Here is a 20,061-nt window from a genome sequence, read left to right as displayed (position 1 = left end):
ACACACCAACAGTAACGGACGCTTAGACTTGCACCAGAAATTGAGACCTTTACCACAAATAACTGCTTCTGTCACTGCTCACCTTGCCCACTTCCACCTGACAGCTGATATCCACCATCACTTCCTAAAAATAAAGAGAAAGAACAGTGCTGTAACACAGCCACCACTTATGCTTCCCCGGCGAGGACAAACAGTCACCGACCTGCTTGGGGCAACCCCCTCACCCACAATGGGGCGCTCTGCTTCTGATTTAAACCATCTGCATCTGAAAGGAAGTTATGACAAAGGTTAAAGCCCTGCACAGCTCCAGAGGCCTTGTTTCTACCTAGGAAAACCATCCAGAATCCAAATATACTCTGCATTACAAATTTCAAGTCCCCAGCATTTATGCTTTTACCCCCACTCCCACACTGCGCAGCAGGGCAGAACGATCCCAGGCCAGACACGCAAACGCCTCTGACACAGGGGATGACAAACAAGGGGACGCAACAGCAAGAGAAAACTCATTCAGAAGAGCGACTGCAAGCACGGAGAGAACGAGGAAGGACACGGTCGAGATGAGAGCGACGCTGACCTGATGAGGCTCAGAGAAGCCGGCAGGAACAAGACGCTAACAGGACGATTCATTCCAAGAACGGCAAAGATGGATGCACGAGAACCCTACGCTCAGAATCCACTACCTATCTTCACACTCCTGCAAGTCCTACTCCACTGAAAATCGATCTCTGCAGTGCACAGCTGTCAATGGCAGCTCAGAATAAGACAGTAAAACACTTCTGATTGGATGCTTCTAAAGAGAGATGAGATTCTGATGCCTGTCCTAGCTCCCGACTCAAAGGTTTGATGGCACCGGCGCAGGGACAGGAAAGGTGGGAATACAGATGCTAAGAATGATGCTAGAGGTCCCAATAAGCCCCTCGAAGGACAAAGGCAAAAGACATGCCACACAAGACACACTAAAGACACACACTGCACGATAGACAAATGACACGACAGACACCAGGGCCGCTCTGCCCTGCGCACGTCAGCATTACAGGACTTACCCTTTATATGGCCAAAGGGCACACATCTTGGACACCCCCATCTCCAAAGCTGGCTCAAAAATCCCTCCCGCAGAGTCCCGAATCCACATCCCGCTTTCATCCTCCCTGTGGGCGGAAGCCCTCGACTTATCTCTCCGACGTCCGAAGATGCGAACCCACGGCAGTTGTAAAGGGAGGCCACCTCATCCTCTGCAATTTCATGTTCTCACCAGGCTGCTGTCACTCATGTCAGCCGCTATAAATGAAATCAACCATCAGTGTATGATCTGAGCAGCACCATCAGCCAAAACATGACAATTCTGCCGCTCACCATCTCCTGACAACACTGGAGGGCCACACGCAGAGCCTGACGCCGTCATCACAGGGTATGCGTGGCTGAGGGGGGGACAAGGTGATGCGACATTGCTCAAACTTGAGTGCACCCACACTACTCCACCCTACCTCCCCAACTCACCACAGCTCCTTACCTATTCCTGAAGGTTACCTGGATGGCATCTCCAAACAGGAAAAGGTCAAGGCTTCATCACAGGCTCCTGGAATACTTCCCGAGTTCTCAGGACAGTGCAAAACCACTTTTCTTAGCGAGGAGGGGTCTCACCTTAATAAAAGTGCAATGCCTAAAACACACCAACAGTAACGGACGCTTAGACTTGCACCAGAAATTGAGACCTTTACCACAAATAACTGCTTCTGTCACTGCTCACCTTGCCCACTTCCACCTGACAGCTGATATCCACCATCACTTCCTAAAAATAAAGAGAAAGAACAGTGCTGTAACACAGCCACCACTTATGCTTCCCCGGCGAGGACAAACAGTCACCGACCTGCTTGGGGCAACCCCCTCACCCACAATGGGGCGCTCTGCTTCTGATTTAAACCATCTGCATCTGAAAGGAAGTTATGACAAAGGTTAAAGCCCTGCACAGCTCCAGAGGCCTTGTTTCTACCTAGGAAAACCATCCAGAATCCAAATATACTCTGCATTACAAATTTCAAGTCCCCAGCATTTATGCTTTTACCCCCACTCCCACACTGCGCAGCAGGGCAGAACGATCCCAGGCCAGACACGCAAACGCCTCTGACACAGGGGATGACAAACAAGGGGACGCAACAGCAAGAGAAAACTCATTCAGAAGAGCGACTGCAAGCACGGAGAGAACGAGGAAGGACACGGTCGAGATGAGAGCGACGCTGACCTGATGAGGCTCAGAGAAGCCGGCAGGAACAAGACGCTAACAGGACGATTCATTCCAAGAACGGCAAAGATGGATGCACGAGAACCCTACGCTCAGAATCCACTACCTATCTTCACACTCCTGCAAGTCCTACTCCACTGAAAATCGATCTCTGCAGTGCACAGCTGTCAATGGCAGCTCAGAATAAGACAGTAAAACACTTCTGATTGGATGCTTCTAAAGAGAGATGAGATTCTGATGCCTGTCCTAGCTCCCGACTCAAAGGTTTGATGGCACCGGCGCAGGGACAGGAAAGGTGGGAATACAGATGCTAAGAATGATGCTAGAGGTCCCAATAAGCCCCTCGAAGGACAAAGGCAAAAGACATGCCACACAAGACACACTAAAGACACACACTGCACGATAGACAAATGACACGACAGACACCAGGGCCGCTCTGCCCTGCGCACGTCAGCATTACAGGACTTACCCTTTATATGGCCAAAGGGCACACATCTTGGACACCCCCATCTCCAAAGCTGGCTCAAAAATCCCTCCCGCAGAGTCCCGAATCCACATCCCGCTTTCATCCTCCCTGTGGGCGGAAGCCCTCGACTTATCTCTCCGACGTCCGAAGATGCGAACCCACGGCAGTTGTAAAGGGAGGCCACCTCATCCTCTGCAATTTCATGTTCTCACCAGGCTGCTGTCACTCATGTCAGCCGCTATAAATGAAATCAACCATCAGTGTATGATCTGAGCAGCACCATCAGCCAAAACATGACAATTCTGCCGCTCACCATCTCCTGACAACACTGGAGGGCCACACGCAGAGCCTGACGCCGTCATCACAGGGTATGCGTGGCTGAGGGGGGGACAAGGTGATGCGACATTGCTCAAACTTGAGTGCACCCACACTACTCCACCCTACCTCCCCAACTCACCACAGCTCCTTACCTATTCCTGAAGGTTACCTGGATGGCATCTCCAAACAGGAAAAGGTCAAGGCTTCATCACAGGCTCCTGGAATACTTCCCGAGTTCTCAGGACAGTGCAAAACCACTTTTCTTAGCGAGGAGGGGTCTCACCTTAATAAAAGTGCAATGCCTAAAACACACCAACAGTAACGGACGCTTAGACTTGCACCAGAAATTGAGACCTTTACCACAAATAACTGCTTCTGTCACTGCTCACCTTGCCCACTTCCACCTGACAGCTGATATCCACCATCACTTCCTAAAAATAAAGAGAAAGAACAGTGCTGTAACACAGCCACCACTTATGCTTCCCCGGCGAGGACAAACAGTCACCGACCTGCTTGGGGCAACCCCCTCACCCACAATGGGGCGCTCTGCTTCTGATTTAAACCATCTGCATCTGAAAGGAAGTTATGACAAAGGTTAAAGCCCTGCACAGCTCCAGAGGCCTTGTTTCTACCTAGGAAAACCATCCAGAATCCAAATATACTCTGCATTACAAATTTCAAGTCCCCAGCATTTATGCTTTTACCCCCACTCCCACACTGCGCAGCAGGGCAGAACGATCCCAGGCCAGACACGCAAACGCCTCTGACACAGGGGATGACAAACAAGGGGACGCAACAGCAAGAGAAAACTCATTCAGAAGAGCGACTGCAAGCACGGAGAGAACGAGGAAGGACACGGTCGAGATGAGAGCGACGCTGACCTGATGAGGCTCAGAGAAGCCGGCAGGAACAAGACGCTAACAGGACGATTCATTCCAAGAACCGCAAAGATGGATGCACGAGAACCCTACGCTCAGAATCCTCTACCTATCTTCACACTCCTGCAAGTCCTAATCCAGTACAAGGCATCTCTCCAGTGCACAGAACAAGACCTTTAAAAAAGACATCTCATCTCTCTTGAGAAGCATCCAGTCAGATTCTAATACCTGTCCAATCCCTTGGGTCAAAGGTTTGATTGTAGCAGTGCCAGGCAGAGGAAAGCAGCAATGAGAGATGCTAAGAATGATGTCAGAGTTTCCAAAAAGAACCTTGAAGGGCAAAGGGAAAAGACGTGCCACACGAGACACACACTGCACGATAGACAAATGACACAACAAACACCAGGGCCGCTCTGCCCTGTGCACCTCAGCATCTTCAGATCTACACTACATATGTCCATAGGGGACTCAGCTTAGACATCCTCGTCTCCAAACCTGACTCAAAAACCCCGTCCAAAGAGTCCTGACCCCACATCCCACTTCCATCCCCCCTGTGGGTGGAAGCCCTCCACTTATCTCACGGACATCAGGGGATGTGAGCCCATGGCAGGTGTGAAGGAAGGCCATCTCATCCTCTGACAATTCCGTGCTCTCAAAGCGCTGCTGTCACTGATGTCAACTGCAATTAATGAAATCAAATATTAGTGCATTATCTCAGGAGCACCATCACCCAAAACCTGACAATTTTGATGCTCACCATCTCCTGACAATGCCTGCGCCCTCGGGCCACAGGATTCGGCCACACGCAGAGCCTGACACCGTCATCACAGGCTATGCGTGGCTGAGGGGGGGACAAGGTGATGTGGCATTGCTCAACCATGAGTGGACCCACACCAATCCACCTTACCTCCTCAAATCACCATAGCTACTCACCTCTTCCTGAATGGCATGTCCAAACAGGAAAAGATCAAGGCTTCATCACAGACTCCTGGAATACTTCCTAAGTTCTCAGGACTGCAGGAAACCATCTCTCTTGGCCCATTGGTGAGGGGGGAGTCTCACCTTTATACAAGTCCAAGCCTAAAACAAACCAACAGTAATGGATGCTCAGTGTTGCACCAGAAACTCAGACCTTAAACACAGATAACTGCTTTTGTCACTGCTCACAGGGCCTGTGGGGGCCCTGCCTCCGCTGAGCAGGAGACCAAAGCTTCACGCCTGCCCCAGGGGGGCTGCAGGGAGGCCATAAAGGCCTAAAAATGCTGAGGGGCTTCAGGGGTGGCCAAGGCACAAAGCCAAGGGCCGTGGGCAAAAGGCCCTGCCCTGCTTACAGGGTGGCCTGGGGGAGCTCCATTTCCCCCCTGGCCTGCACACACTGGGGCTCTCACTGTCCTTTTATAGGGTCGCCCCGCTCTCCAGCCAGCCAAAGCAGCAACAGTGGCAAAAGGCCAAGGGCAGCAAAGCAAAGACCCAGCCCTGCTTACAGGGAGGTCACCCAGCACACACGCAGTCAGGCACCTCCCTCTCGCTCAGCCACACTCGCTCAGACACTTGGCCCCTCCGTGTTCCTCAAGACACCCGAACCTCACTCGCGGCACCTGCATCTCCCTCGGTGTCCCCATGGCCCTCAGCACAATTCACAGCTCCTGCTTCTCCCTCAGTGAAACACAGGATACCTCATCTTGAAGCCCACAAAATCCACTGCACAGTAACTCAGCTTTCCCCTGCGACAACTTCATTCTGTCCCTCAGAAATCACCTCAGATTCCGCCCTAAAACGTCCTTTCTGAATACTATAGATTAGCTCTGGTTTATCCCGAAAATATACTTTACGAAATAATTCAGCTTTTCCCTGAGAGCAGTTCATTCTGTTCCATAGAATTTGCTGGAGATACTACCTTAAACCTCTCACTAGGACAGGCCCAACTGATGAAAACCACAGCTTCAGGAAAGTATCCTACAGCACTGGATTGTCTGATGTATCAGAGCTTCCACTTTCCAAAGACTGCCACAGGCAATTATTTTATGACAAGTGGAAAAGGATTATTAAATAAAAGGAGATTATTAGCAATAAGTCAAGATGAATTTTGCGATGTCCAGTCCCTCCAGACCAATTGGCAGAGATCCTCCACCAGGTCACCAAGAAGACTTACTTGCAATTTTCAGAATACAAAGCAGCATAGATCAGTTTCACATAGGAATTAATCAACTTTTTGACAATGTTCATTCCCACAACAGAAAAATGCGAGAGGTCGCTGGCTGTCCTCAGTAAAATGGCTTCCAGAGCTTGAAAGATTAACAGCATCTGCAGGACAGAAAAGTAAGTTAATATCTGACTTGAAATTATTACCTGAGCAAACAGTAACAACCGCCATTAATAAAAAGAATAACCCCCCTCCAAGAGGAAAGCTTCCACATATGAAAGTGACATTAACTTCTAGATTCTCTCCCAAATTAATGCTTCCTCTTGGAAAAGATCACTTCTGAGAGCATGTAGTTTCAAGAAACCAATGCTTCAAGTGATGGTTGCTCCCAAGTGGAGGAAAAAAATGAAATATGCTGGAAGAAAACATTGGGGCTGTTCCAGTCTCATAATTAATTCCTTCCAGAAGAATCCAGAAACCGTACAGCACCGGGGCTGTGCCCATTACAAACATCAGCCCCTGTCAGCAATAGGATATTGAGCAAAGGCTGTCACTGAACATGACACAGACAAAAACAATACTGAAAGGCAAAGAACAGCAAGTGATGGTTAAAAAGACATGCAATGCCATACTACATTGCAAGCAGTTAGCAATGCTGCACCAGCATTCACAGTGAAAAGCTGTTGAACTCTTTGTTCATTCATCATATTCTGATGAGGACTAATCGTGCCCAGCTGAAATGAGAAAAATGAGGTCAACTTTACCAATGGCATCTGAGGAATACTGATGTATAAGAGAGGTATCTAAAAACATTTACTTTCACTAGCTTACTTTAGTTTTGCTTTTTTAACTGCTTCTATTGATCTCCTTATTTCCTAAAAGGTATTTTGATAACACTTCAAGAACCCTAACAGCCTGATTTACACAGGACTATTGGTTGTGTGTGTCACTAAAGCCAGTAACACCCACAAACAGAAAAGAGCATCTGGCACTTGGTAGGTGCTTCTGCCACTGCTACTTCCAGGAAAAAAAAACAACAACAAAAAAAAAAAAAAAAACCACAAACCCAAAACCATATTAGATTATTAAGAGTTATTTACACCACAAAGCATTTATTCACAGAACCGCTGAATTTTCTGAGCTGGAAAGGACCCACAAAGATCATCCAGTCCAACAATCGGCCCTGCACAGACACCCCAACAATCCCACCCTGGGCACCCCTGAGGGTATTGTCCAAACGCTCCTGGAGCTCTGGCAGCCTTGGGGGCTGTGCCCATTCCTTGGCGACCTTTTCTTGGTTCTTCTCCAGCGTGAGATTGTTGGGATTGCAGCTGCTAGTCCCTGAATTACAACCCCCATATGCAACTTATTTCACTTTCAGGCTTCCTTTCTGCATTGAGAAGTTTGAATATCTCAGCACATTCCACAGAAACTTTCACGTGTCCTTCCACGACATCGTACACGTGGGGCAACGGCAGCGTCTTGGCGACGGACACCAAGTTCTCCAGCCCTGCAAAGCCACAGTGTCACCCGGGGGCCGGCTCCGGGTAGGACACTGAGGGGCCGGGCCATGCCCCCGCCTTGCCCGGCCCAGGACCGTCCCCCGCCCCCGCCTTGCCCAGCCTGGGACCGTCCCCCCCCAGCATGCCCGGCCCGGGACCGTCCCCCCGCCGCCCATTCGTGTAGCCAAGGCTGGGGACCCCCATCCCGGCTTGCCCAGCCCCGAGGCCTGCCCCCCGTCTTGCCCAGCCCCAGGGACCGCCCCATCGGCTTGCCCGAACCCGGGCTACCTCCCCCCCCACCCGGCCTGGGGCTCTCCCCCCCGCCTTGCCCCCCCCGGGGCCCCCCGCCCCGGCTTCCCCGGCCCGGGGCAACCCCTTAGGAATGCCCGGACCGGGCCCCCCGCCCTGCTTGCCTGGCAAGTCCTGCCCGGAGCCCCCCCCCCCCCCGGCTTGCCTGGACAGGGGCCCCCCCACCCTTCGGCTTGCCCGGCATGACCAACCCGGAGCGTCCCCTCGGATTGCCTGGCTTGCCCAGCGCCGAGGCCCGACCCCCCGTCTTGTTCAGCCCCAGGGACCGCCCCTTCGGCTTGCCCAGCCCCGTGGCCCGCCCCCCCCCAGCTGGCCCGGCGCGGGGCCCCCCCACTTCGGGGCGCCCCCTCGGCTTACCAGGCTTGCCCGGCCCGGGGCTCCCCCCGGCTTGCCTGGCATGACCAGCCCGGAGCTCCCCCCCTTCGGCTTGCCCGGCATGACCAGCCCGGAGCGTCCCCTCGGATTGCCTGGCTTGCCCAGCGCCGAGGCCCGCCCCCCCCGTCTTGTTCAGCCCCAGGGACCGCCCCTTCGGCTTGCCCAGCCCCGTGGCCCGCCCCCCCCCAGCTGGCCCGGCGCGGGCCCCCCCCACTTCGGGGCGCCCCCTCGGCTTACCAGGCTTGCCCGGCCCGGGGCTCCCCCCGGCTTGCCTGGCATGACCAGCCCGGAGCCCCCGCGGGGCTTGCCCAGCCCGGAGCCCCCCCGCTTCGGCTTGCCCGGCATGACCAACCCGGAGCGTCCCCTCGGATTGCCTGGCTTGCCCAGCGCCGAGGCCCGACCCCCCGTCTTGTTCAGCCCCAGGGACCGCCCCTTCGGCTTGCCCAGCCCCGTGGCCCGCCCCCCCCCAGCTGGCCCGGCGCGGGCCCCCCCCACTTCGGGGCGCTCCCTCGGCTTACCAGGCTTGCCCGGCCCGGGGCTCCCCCCGGCTTGCCTGGCATGACCAGCCCGGAGCCCCCGCGGGGCTTGCCCAACCCGGAGCCCCCCGGCTTCGGCTTGCCCGGCATGACCAACCCGGAGCGTCCCCTCGGATTGCCTGGCTTGCCCAGCGCCGAGGCCCGCCCCCCCGTCTTGCCCAGCCCCGGGGCCCGCCCCCCCCCAGCTGGCCCGGCGCGGGGCCCCACTACTTCGGCGCCCCCTCGGCTTACCAGGCTTGCCCGGCCCGGGGCTCCCCCCGGCTTGCCTGGCATGACCAGCCCGGAGCTCCCCCCCTTCGGCTTGCCCGGCATGACCAGCCCGGAGCGTCCCCTCGGATTGCCTGGCTTGCCCAGCGCCGAGGCCCGCCCCCCCGTCTTGTTCAGCCCCAGGGACCGCCCCTTCGGCTTGCCCAGCCCCGTGGCCCGCCCCCCCCCAGCTGGCCCGGCGCGGGGCCCCCCCACTTCGGGGCGCCCCCTCGGCTTACCAGGCTTGCCCGGCCCGGGGCTCCCCCTCGGCTTGCCTGGCATGACCAGCCCGGAGCCCCCGCGGGGCTTGCCCAACCCGGAGCCCCCCGGCTTCGGCTTGCCCGGCATGACCAACCCGGAGCGTCCCCTCGGATTGCCTGGCTTGCCCAGCGCCGAGGCCCGCCCCCCCGTCTGGCCCAGCCCCGGGGCCCGCCCCCCCCAGCTGGCCCGGCGCGGCCCCCCCCCCACTTCGGGGCGCCCCCTCGGCTTACCAGGCTTGCCCGGCCCGGGGCTCCCCCTCGGCTTGCCTGGCATGACCAGAGCAGATGAAGTAATGCTTAAATGCTTATTAGTAATTAATTCATTATTAAATCAATGTATTTATTTTCTTTTTTCCATTACAGTCCATTCTTTTCCTGGCTCATTTAGCCCTGGACTGTGCTTGTATCCAGCCTTACTATGGCTAGATGCTTCGTCTCTGAGAGGCCAAGTGCAGCAACAGCAGGAGGGAGGGAGCAGAGCTGTCTTCTCAAGGGAGTACGGGCGGGAACAAATCTCACTGAAGGAAGTTTCTCAAGATGCTCTGGCTGATGAATTAACTAACGTAGCTCAGAATGAAAGTTGATTTGGAGTCTGAGGTGCTGGTGGTGTGGGGTTTTTTTTTACCAAATCTTTTTCTCTTTGATTTTAGTTTGAACAGTTCATACCAAATGCAGATGAGATTCCTGTCAACTAACTCTAGTTATCTTAAATCTAAGTGCTCATTTTCAGCTAATTGTCTAGACACTCTCTATCATCAGCGAAGAAATAGAGGCACTTCAGGCGTGATTAATCCCATCCTAAAATAGGTGTCTAAGCTGGGATGAATTGGAAGTAGTCTTCCTCCACCAAATAGCAGGAGAGCGCTGACAACTGGTTAGACAAAGAGGAGCTAAAGACAGGTGAGATGGTCCCCCTCTTTTCTCTCTTGGTGGTTTCACTGACTTAGGAACCGAGTTAGATTTTTCAGTATTTGTGGAATAGTTTGATTGTGTGAAATAGATGCTGGTATCCAATCCACCAGATTCGAGAGTGTGTGAGGCAGAAAATAATGTACCCAGTTTCACTGGTCCTGTGCATGGACAGCCTGTGCTTTGTTAGTGTTTGTCAAATGGTAGCTGAAAAAACAAAATCTGGTGCATAAAGCGTGGCTCATATTCCGGGCTGGGATCAGCCTAGAGATCAGCAGCTACCCACAGGGAAGGCTCCACTTCGTTACTGCTCTGTACAAACAATCTCGCAGTGACACTTCAAAGCTGTCCTCTCTCTCATTTGTTTTCTGAAATATAAATATTCTAAATGAAAAACAAATTAAGCGCAGTGTGTGCAGCGTAACTCAAAAGTAACTGGAATGGAAGGCATTTCAAGCCGGCAGAAGTATTAGTTCAATGGCATATAAACGGTTTTCTCAATAAAATTCAGAATTAATATCCATTAGAACTTTAATGAAGGTTGAAACTTCCCTCAATAAAGAGAGTAATTAATAACACTTTTTACAGGAGGAATCCTGTACTTTTTATTCCCATGCATTTTTTTGTGTGTGAAATGAAGTGAATATGCCATTTAACATTAAATTAGCAAAAATGTTTCTATTTCGAGGTATACTTTGTAACGGAAACAAACCAACTGAAGGCAGTTATTGAACTTTCATTTGCCTCTCCAGAACTAAGGTTCTGCTGAATGTTTTTCGTAATTGGACAATAATGTTTTTCGGACAACAGTGAACCCTTCACTGAGGAAGTGTGGACAAAACAGCCATTTCTGTGAAATGAAACAGCTCACCTCTATGAAAATTTGCTTAAAATTTAAAGGAACTTAAAGGTTTTTAAGCCTGCCCTGATTCTGGGCTGAGATAGGAGAAAATAATGCCGTCAGATTCTCATTAAGGTCTGCCCATCTCTGAAATATTTCCCCTGGATTTTGGTAGCAATTTAAGTATGCCAGTGGAAAAAATTACTGAGTTTCTATGATGTGTTTTGGTTCTTGAGCTACTCATTGTTTTTTCTCTTCCCTTTGTTACTGTAGTTAAGGAAAGGAATACCCAAGGACGAGAGTTTCTCCTAGATTGTATCAGAGCTATCTCTTATTCATATTTATTATACTTACATATATTATTATACTTATTATGCTTACATTTTACTGATATCATCTTAACATAAGAACTGCAAATCCTTAAAATCCCCTGCTCAGTAGGCACAGAAGTCTGTGCTGCAAGACCACGTTTCCTTGCTTGCTGTATGTTATAGTGGAAACAGGCCAATCAGTTAACTGCATAATTGTCTGATTATGGTGCACAATGCAGCATCTTTTCTCATCTAGTTGTTCCTTCAACTGTACCAGACAAGATGCTGTAGATGTTTAAAAAACAGAAGATTCTTCTGTTTTACTTTCATTAGGACATAACTTTTGCTAGCATTCTGATATTTATTGTTCTTTAATTAAGGCAGTTTCTTTCTCTTACCAGACTGTGACTATAAAGACATACACATCATGGGTTATCTTTTTCATCCTTATAACAATAATAATAATAATAATAATAATAATAATAATAATAATAATAATAATAATAATAATAATAATAACATTGTTGCCATTACTTTTCCATTTATTATTGTGACAGATTTTTACAAAGGATTTTAACAAGCAGATTTCTGGAGTTCTTAATGGGGTTGAAAGAATAGCCTATGCATGTCATTGTACATGCATGGTGGAATGATGAACATAAATCACATACCCCCCCACACACACAGAGAAAACAAGGCACTGGTAAGACTCTACAAGTAATAAATGACCGAGAGGTTGTTGATACAATAAAAACTGAGCTTCTAGTGTCAGCAGCCATCTCCAGAGCCTAAAGCTGTGCGTGGCTCTGGGGCTCTCTGTCCCTCTTTCCGTAGGTGTTGGAGCCCACGTTGGTGGGCGGGTAAAGGGCCCCGGCGCTGCCGCTGGAGCGCACCAGGAAATCGGCCAAGGGCTGCGTCACACACGTGGCCGTGTTGCATCTCCTCCAGCTGGTGACTGCCAAGGTGAAACAAAGACAGCCAGCAGTAAGTCAAACAATGAGCCATCGAGTGTGCCACTTCTCATAGTCATTTGAGCTCTGCTAATGTGGGAGTTCTTTTAATATGTGCACAAATACAGGAACATTAGAATCTTCCCACCACTTACTTTGTTCCTGAAAAAAATCCTTGTGCTGGGTGCTATTATCAGTTTTAATGATGGAGGTTATTCAAATGCAGAGACATGAACTGTCATATGTCGTTTTTATTGATATCCTGCACAGCAGTTTATGACATTTAGAAGACCTGTAATGATAGTATAGGTGAGACACAAAGTGAAAGCAATGATTAAATGTTTAACTTTCAGCTGAACTTCTAAATCTATTTAGAGCTCTTGCTGATATCATGAGGATTACTAACATAATGATGATCACTAACATTTATTCAGTTCTCATGTTTTCACAGAATTACATCCTGCTCTCACTGAAGTGAGTGGTAATATTCCAGTCCACAGCAAGTGGATTAAACCCAAAGACTCTTTCTCCCATCTGCACCACATATCATGAGAAGTAGCAGGCATTGCCAGCTTCTGCCAACTGCAGAATCACTTAGGATGGTCTTTTGCTCTGTCTCTCTTCCCACTTAGCTCTGACTAAACAGAGGTTTCACCTAAAAAAAAAACCTGCCACATCTCTTTTGAAACACCAGCAAATTGAAAGTTCTGTTGTGGTGAGAGAAAATCCTTTGCTGAATGATACTTTAAAGAGTGTCCGAGGAAGGATCCGTATCTAGAAATAACATTTTATGATCTGAACCGACAGATCATTTACAGAACTCCACGTAAAACCTATGTAGCACGAGGTTTTTTTTTAAATTGCAATGTAATGGTTAGCTTGGGTTTTCAGACTTGTTTCTTAGATTACTGTGTTCTTCCTTCAAACAGAAATACTTGCTCGCAGAGATTGCCTACTGAGTTGTTGCATATTTTCTTGGACTTCTTCATGCTGATATGGCATGAATTAGATATCACTTTGTGGCTAAAATTTACTGTGAAGAGCAGCTATATCCCAGTTTCAAACTCTGAGCAGTTACCAATGTGTTCCTTTGCTTACTGATTATTAAATCTATCATCTAAAATGTCATATAACCTTTTGAAGTTATTTGTATTGATCTAATAATACAAGAGGAAAGGCAGCTATGAAAGGAATGTCTGTCTTATACAGGTTCTTGATTAGTAGATAGGCAGCAGTTCTTAAGCAATTAATATTTTAAATGTGTAATTGCATTACAAGAAAATTGTTGCATAGGGCTTTATATAACCTCCCATTGACTTTCATGGATATTTCTTTTGGTTTTATTCAAGTCCTTACCACACAAGGTTCAAATAGCAACTGGTTCTCACAGAGGTCCTGAAATTGAATTTATAAATAACAATATATTTCAGACAAGTGAAATTCTCTCAGAATCAATTTCTTCTTTTCCTTCTTCTTATGATTAATATTTAATTATGTGATTTTAAAATTGCTTAATTACTGAAAGCATTTTTACCATAAAATAATTCCATTCCAGTAGAGCTGCAGTATTATTAAGAAGGGTATGTTTTCTTTTCTTTCCCCCCCAGGCTTGGAAATCTGATGAACTTTTTAAAAAGGAAGGCGCTTGCAAAATGCACCTTTCTTCACAAGGTAATGTAGAGTTTGCAGCCTCTTTAATTTAAGAAAGTTTATAATCGTAAAATGATCAAATGATTTGAAACAAAGTCCCTGGATTTCACTTTCGACCCTAAATGCTTTGATCTTTTTGTTACAGAAAAGCTGATCTTTATGCTTATAGGAAAGCTCTGTTTAGTAGAAGGATATTTTAATATCTTTTTTTTTTTTTTTCCTGAGGAAAAAAAGCAGAAGCAAAGTCTCTCAAATAGCAGGATATCACTGGAACAAAGTTTGCTTCATGATTCAATCTGATATGGCTGGAAGAAACAAGGAAAATCAATACCTTTTTGTCTTTGCTGGTGGTTGTTCTGGCATTTCCTCACTGAGTCCTGAGAGTGTATTGTGTGACATTACAGGCAACATCCATCCTTGTCTCTTGGAAGTACCATCAGATAGATCATCAGCCAGAGACAGTAATCTCTGAACAACAATAAAACAGTGAGCTTGAATAACTCTATTTTTATATTATTTAAGACATGAAAGCAAAAGCAACTCATGCAATAATCTGAACACCTTTTTCCCTAAAAAGAAATAAACATGATTATTTGTCACTCACCCCTCAATAGGTGTAGCTTCCAAACAGCTCAGAGTGACAGAAAGTGCAATGAAGAAAACTGACAACTTCAGGTTGTGCATCTTCCCTTCCAAACTTTCTGAAAAGAACAGTGATTCAAAACTGAAAGCTAACCCAAATACTCTTCAGCACATCCTATCACCGATGCCCATTCTGTCCTAAATCAAGAGCAATTAGTCTTTTTCACAAGCTAGAGTGAGAAAAATGATCCCTTCAAGTTTAGTGACACAATTCAGTTTCAGAAATATGGCTCTCAGCAGTAAATGCTCATTTTCCATCCAGTAGTTTCAATCCTATCCCTTATCTCTGATTTGCGTTTCCTGACATATCCCAGTCTCAAATTCTGGTCCCCAGTGTAGTTTACTTTAAAGCTGTCTTAGTCTTTTCCTGAAAAAATGCTCTTGATTAATAATAGGGGATATAGAGCTTTTCTAAAGGCGCATCTTTTGCACTGCAGGGAAAGTAAGAAAAAAGGCAAAGTATTTACCTTTTTGTGGTCACAGATCTAACTGGAGAAGCCAGCAAGCCCTCTTGGTTAGCAGGAAGTGTGCATGCAACAATTCCACGCTTGCATCTGGCTCTGGAGTATCCTTCTCCCTCTTCCTTTCTGGCAAGTCTCACGACTCTTATATATCCTCGACACCTTTCTCAGCTCTGACATCAGGCAGCACAGAGAGACTGTCGTTAATTCCAATCCCTACAGACAGAAAGTGCCCCAGAGAGGAGCAGAGGCAGGTGGGTCATTATTGCACTAGTACATCAGTAAATATTCTCCTGCTGTATGCAGAATGCCCTCGTGAAGGTACTGCAAGAGCATATTGCACATCAGAAATGTAGCCTCAATTTTACAGCTCTGATAAGCTGCTGTGGTTATATTCCCTGTGGGTGTTTTCGTGGGCTAAATAAGGTAACAAAAGTCACAAAGAAAGCCAGAGCAAATGAAACGCCAGGCCACTGGTAATTGAATACAAGAAAACATGTCTCAGAAAAGATGGAAAAGTTAAAGTTGTGGAGGTTTGCTGTACAATATAGATAGAAAGCAAAGGTATCTGAAGGGATAAAAGCTGTATGATGAATAAGAAAAGAGTGAAAGTTATTTAAATTGACAGATAGAGTTCTCATTCAGGGTAACACGGTAGAAATCATGCACATTTTTCAGTCAAGTTTAAATGTCAATGAAAATTCTGTCGCTATGAATGTAAAATCTCATATTTTAAAAACCAGGTGGATTTGTCATGAGTGAAAATTGAGTCAATTAATGCTTTTCAGAAGGCAAAGACTAGGATTAAAAAGCCAGGAAATGTCAGAAAAGCCAGAAAACATGCAAATTTATTTCTCTAGTATGCATAAAGTATGGTTGAGGGAAAAATGTACAGCTTTTAATAGACTAAATCCAGTGTTGACGAAATATCTAATTGCAGATTTCCAAGGATACAGATTAGAACCATTTACCTCTGATTTCAGTGGAAATTAGGCAAATCACTTCCCCCTCCCTCTCCCCCCCCCAGAAGTGTGAGAGCTGGAATCCTTCTGCAGTCGACTTAATTTTCTTTTCCTCCTCTCTTTCAGGACAGGAAGAATCACGACTCTCCTGGCATCTTTGCCAAGAGCTGTGGTGTTTGATCAGCCAAAGCCCAGCGGCTTCAGCACCAGAGGTCTGAGCCTGGAGGGCTCCTGGTGCTGCCCGTGCTGTGGGCTATGTCAGAGGATGCAGGGTTCCTCTTTGCCTCCCTGCTGGGATTAACTGCCATGGGAATGTGGGATCTGGGTGAAACTCCAGCTCTCCTGGTGTTCAGGGGAGCAAGGTCTGAGGGACTCCTCTCTGGGGATGTGCGGTGAAGGACTGAATAGTGTGAAAGGAGAGTATTTATAAACTGTATCACTGTTTCTCCCAAAATTGGGGTGGAGCACTGATGGGGGCGGTTGGGTTTGGTCTGGGCCTGTTATTCTTTGTGCAATTTTTAAATTCTCTTGTATGATTTACTGTCCGGTATCTTTCTAACAAAAGCTGACATAAATTTAGATTAAGGATTAGAACTTGGGTCCATTCATTGCAAACATTTGACAAGGCTGGAGGACTGGGGTGGTGACTGCTCTCAGGAAAGGTTACTTATTAATACTGTGTCAGATTTCCCGCAGTGACTGTCAGGCCTGCATGGCTGTGAGTTCGTGCTCTTCTCACTGGGGAAATAAGTTCAGCAAAATTAGAAATTTTAGAAAAATCCAGCCAAAAATTCCACCTCTGTACCCCCTAAGTTTTCCCAGTTTTTCCCAGCTAGGAGCTGCACAGAAGTCAGGCAGGGGAAGTGACAACAGGGAACAGCTGAAAAATTCAAAGGCACAAAGAGGAAAGGGGAAAGGTTTCAGAAAACAATTCTATGGTCTAAGAATAATTTCTGATTCCCTACTGAGAAGAACACGAACTCACAGCCATTCAGGCCTGACAGTCCCCTGCAGTGAGAGCTCAGCACACATCCACAGAGGCAAGTCCAGCATCTTAAATGAAAAAATAAAAATAAAAACCAGAAGAAAAAGGTGATTTCTTTTGCTTCAGAGTTATTTCAAGTTCTTAAAGCCCAAGCAACATTTGCTCTTGATTTTGGTTGGGTGAATCATGAGCAGTGGGCACGGGTCATGCCATTCATTGAGCAGAAAACCCGGGGTCATTTAGAGGGGACACAAGAACTGTTTGTGTAGCGACCTCCGGCTGCAGAGGGGCAGGAGAAAGGCCAAGGGAGCTCCCTGGGGCCACCAGGGCCTGTGGGGAACAGAATGGACGCTTGGATGACCAGTGGAGGTGAGGAGTGGATCTGAGTTCATCTACAGGGAAATAAGGAGGGGATACTCTGGAGTGAAAAGCTGAGGTGATGAGTTCACCCACCTGGGCACGAGTTGTGTTTGCACAAAGTGGGAACAGAGGTGAAGGTCAATCCAAAGTCGATCCTGCTTGACCTCTGAATTCCAGGATAAGTTTTACAAGCTGCCAAATGAGGGAGTAAAAATACACAAAAATGAAACCGAGAGCATTCATGAGGTTCCTGGGAGTCCATTACACTGTTGTCATAGAATTCTTAATGAGTTTTGAGCTTTTAATGACAACAATTCAGTACTTTCTTTGGATTAATCACTGTGTAGGATTTGGGGTTTATCTGGATTTTAAAGGCGTCGTGGTGGCCCTGACACTGCTCAGGAGCTGGTAGGAAAAGCAGGGTCAGAGCTCCTGGCAGGCACAGGGTGTTTTTCCCAGAGTGGACTGTGGAGGAATTGTTTGGGACTTGGATTGTCCCTCTGGGTGATGCCAGTTGCTGTGATTTGTGTAATTTCATACATTTAACTCCCAATACTTCCCAGCCCAAGGGCTTGAGCTGACAGGGCAGCACACAGATTGTTCTCTGTGCTGTGCCCCGATTTGGGGTTGGCTGTCAGCTTTGCTAGCTCCCGTGAATTATGCCCATAGCCCCCAATTCCCTGCTCAATTCCCACTGCCATAACCTCACAGCGCCTCATGGAGTGGGGATATACTGTGGCAGGAAGCTCAGCAGCATCGGCACGGGGACAGGTGTATATTCCAAAGAATTTGCTGTTTCAAACCCTCATCCCCCAGCCCCGCCGATGTCCCTGGGGGGCACTTGACAGAGTTACCTGGATTTCAGCTGATTTCACCTCCCCGAGCTCGGGCTCCAGGTGATCTTTTCAAGCAGGAGAAGGCAGGGGCCGGAGGCGCTCCTGGCCCGTGCCGAGGCAGTCCCTGGGGCCACGAGAGGACATGTCTCCCTGCAGAATTTCAGTTCTTTCCAGAGCCTCAGCAGTGACAGAGGAAAAAGAGGAAGATGAGGAGGAGGAAGAAGGGGGAGAGGGTTTGAGAGGAGGGGAAGCCCAAATCCGTGCTGTGTGCGGAGCTCCGACAGCACGCTGCAGCCCGCAGCTCAGTGTGAGCACGGGGCAGAGGAGGCGATTTCTGGGCATTCAATCACCCTGAGGCGGGCCCGGCACCGCCCCTGCAGCACCGTCCCCAGCACAGCTCGGTACCGCTCCGGGATCACCCGGCCCCGCCCCCGGTGCCGCCCGGGACCACTGGGGACCGCCCCTAAAGCACCGCCCCGGCCCCGCCCGGTCCCGTCCCCGGGACCTCCGTGCCCCGCCTCGCCAAGCCCCGGCTCCGCCCCGAGCCTGCCCGGGCTGCGCCGGCACCATCGCTGGCGGCCCCGCCCCTCTTCCCCGGGCCGAAGCGGGCTGAAGGAGATGTCCGCACGATTGGAAACGCCGCCGAAAATCGCACCCGTGGGATCGGTGTCGGCGTCGTGCGCAGGCATCCCACTAGAGCGAGCGGGCTCCTTGCTGTGCCACCCTCCTTTTGCAGCCAGAGTTAGAAGGTCGGGGAGCGACACCCGAGCCGCCATCTTGGGAGAGGCAGGCGCGCAGTACCGCGCTCTGCCCACAGGGTGGCGCTTGGGAGACAGGCAAGGGATGGAATCAAGGAGTGTCCCAATCCTTGAGGAAATCCCCCGGAATGAACGCCCTAAAAAACCCCGACCAGAACTGAGAAACCTTTTCCCGCCATTTTTCATTGATTTTTTTCCCCATTTCTCTCAGATTTTTTCCTCAATTTTTCAAGCATTTTTTCCCGCAATTTTCGTGGATTTTTTCCTGATTTTTCCCCATTTCTCACTGATTTTTTCCCCCATTTCTCACTGATTTTTACCCCCCATTTCTCACTGGTTTTTACCCCCCATTTCTCACTGGGTTTTTCCCCATTTCTCACTGATTTTCCCCCCATTTTTCATGGATTTTTTCCCCTATTTTTCGTGGATTTTTTCCCCATTTTTCCCCGTCTCTCACAGATTTTTCCCCCCATTTCTCATGGATGTTTCCCCCAATTTTCATGGATATTTCCCGATTTATATATATAAATCATCTATTTTTTAATATTTAATTTATATTCATAATCTATACATATTTCATATATTCAGTTTAATTGCTATTCTATTTATCATATATACAATATTATTTTATTATTCATTATATACATAGATTTATATTACTAATGTTATTTCTATTTTATCTATATCCATATATATTTGTAGGTTCATAGTTTTTAATATTATTTATTTAAAAGCTCTGCCTCTAACCAAATAGAAACAAAAAACTCGATTATTTTAAATTATATTTGAATATATTTTTCTATTTAGTTTTCATATTTATATCTGTAGATTTATATGTCTATATTGTGTATTCTATATTTATATACTATTTAATGTATTTTTTACTAGTATATTAATATACTATATGCTATTTACATTCTATTATAAATACTATTTAATATAACATATTAAAATCGATAAATTATTTATATTACATACTACATACATGTGTGATAAATGTGATTCGTGCTAATTAAGTTGTAACTATATTTACAAAATTGTATTTAGATCAATAGAAGACAATTGTTACAGAGTGAGAAGGGGGAGATGGGTGAGACAGGATAAAAGACATCTTACAGAGGTTG

At 47.9% G+C, this 20,061-nt stretch overlaps 2 long non-coding RNA genes across 6 annotated transcripts; one reads left to right on the top strand and one right to left on the bottom strand.

Annotated features, from left to right (window-relative positions):
* Window positions 1-11,854: 11,854 nt before the first annotated feature.
* Window positions 11,855-18,481, bottom strand: LOC148217689 (uncharacterized). 4 transcript variants are annotated; one of them, XR_015800856.1, is made up of 6 exons: window positions 18,198-18,481; window positions 17,437-17,535; window positions 15,043-15,252; window positions 14,538-14,634; window positions 14,265-14,401; window positions 11,855-12,288 (listed from the first exon to the last, which is right to left on the bottom strand). It is a non-coding gene; the product is annotated as an uncharacterized LOC148217689 (long non-coding RNA). The 4 variants fall into 4 exon arrangements; XR_015800854.1 differs by lacking the exon at window positions 18,198-18,481 and having other exon boundaries at window positions 17,437-17,808; XR_015800855.1 differs by lacking the exon at window positions 11,855-12,288 and having other exon boundaries at window positions 13,966-14,401.
* Window positions 12,286-14,536, top strand: LOC148217690 (uncharacterized). 2 transcript variants are annotated; one of them, XR_015800858.1, is made up of 3 exons: window positions 12,286-12,317; window positions 13,891-13,954; window positions 14,159-14,536. It is a non-coding gene; the product is annotated as an uncharacterized LOC148217690 (long non-coding RNA). The 2 variants fall into 2 exon arrangements; XR_015800857.1 differs by lacking the exon at window positions 12,286-12,317 and having other exon boundaries at window positions 12,444-13,954.
* Window positions 18,482-20,061: the final 1,580 nt, after the last annotated feature.

This window comes from Sturnus vulgaris, unplaced genomic scaffold (assembly GCF_052056855.1).
Source record: "Sturnus vulgaris isolate bStuVul1 unplaced genomic scaffold, bStuVul1.hap1 Scaffold_465, whole genome shotgun sequence".
Taxonomy (NCBI): Eukaryota; Metazoa; Chordata; class Aves; order Passeriformes; family Sturnidae; genus Sturnus; species Sturnus vulgaris.
This window is presented reverse-complemented; position numbering and strand designations above follow the sequence as displayed.